Source organism: Pipistrellus kuhlii, unplaced genomic scaffold, assembly GCF_014108245.1.
Source record: "Pipistrellus kuhlii isolate mPipKuh1 unplaced genomic scaffold, mPipKuh1.p scaffold_m20_p_26, whole genome shotgun sequence".
NCBI classification, from domain to species: Eukaryota; Metazoa; Chordata; class Mammalia; order Chiroptera; family Vespertilionidae; genus Pipistrellus; species Pipistrellus kuhlii.
Window position 1 is genome coordinate 8,129,120 of NW_023425525.1, and position 1,261 is coordinate 8,130,380.

Consider the following 1,261-nt stretch of genomic DNA (forward strand, 5'->3'; position numbering starts at 1 on the left):
AGAGAGAATCATCGATCAGCTGCCTCCTGCACACCCCCAACTGGGGATGTGCGTGCAACCAAGGTACATGCCCTTGACTGGAATCGAACCTGGGACCCTTCAGTCTGCAGGCTGACGCTCTATCCACTGAGCCAAACCAGCCAGGGCTCTTTTATCCTTTTAAAAAAAAAAAATGTCAAGAAAATGATCCCACTGTATGTACTTAAAAATTGTAATCGAGTGCTTCAAAATTCAATTCCAGTGAATTTTTTAAATGTTTTTATTGATTTGAGAGGGAGGAGAAGGGAGATGGAGAAAAGCATCGATGTGAGAGAGAAACATCCTTGGGCTGCCTCCTGCACACCCCCTACAGGGAATCTAGTCCACAGCCCCTGGCATGTGCCCTGACTGGGAAGCGAACCAGAAGCTTTTTGGTGCAATGGATGATGCTCAGCCAACCGAGCCACACTGGCCAGGGCTGCAGTGAATGTGTAACGCGATGCAGCTTTGCTCGGTGCAGAGGGGGAGTTTTAATGATCACAATTCTCAGCTAAAAAGACTGGACAAAGACTGTCATCCTTTAGCCAACAAGTACTCCTGGGAGAAATTCTTTGTCATGCTAACATGGACTTATTTCAAATACTCCTTTTCTTGGGCCCTCTGGTCCTCACCATGTGGGTGCCGACGCCCTTGTACAGCATTTCGCTAACCGTGGCATCTGGGTGGGGATGTTTCTAACATGCGTGCCCGTTAGGTTGTGAATGTTTTGATTTAAACAAATAAAAAAATTAAAAAAGCAGCAGCTGCCACCGCAGAGGCTTCAGAGCTCCTGGGGGTCTTGTCTGTCTTCCAGTCACGTGAGTGTAAACCCGAAGGTCTTGGCATTTTCTGTTTCATGGGTGCTGGGAGGAGCCCAGCTGCTCGTGGTCAAACCGGGCGCCCCGCAGTTTTAAGTCTCGGGGTAAAATGATCCAGTGCTTTCTACCCGGGAGTCAGGAGCCACATTTTTTCTTGTCTTGGGAAAACATAGTCAAGGTTTATTTATATATATTTATTATTATTATTATTATTATTATTATTATTGATTTTTTTACAGAGAGGAAAAGAGGGATAGAGTTAGAAACATCGATGAGAGATAATCATCTATCAGCTGCCTCTTGCATACCTCCTACTGGGGATGTGCCTGCAACCAAGGTACATGCCCTTGACCGGAATGGAACCTGGGACCCTTCAGTCCGCAGGCCGATGCTCTATCCATTGAGCCAACGGGTTTCAACAAAGT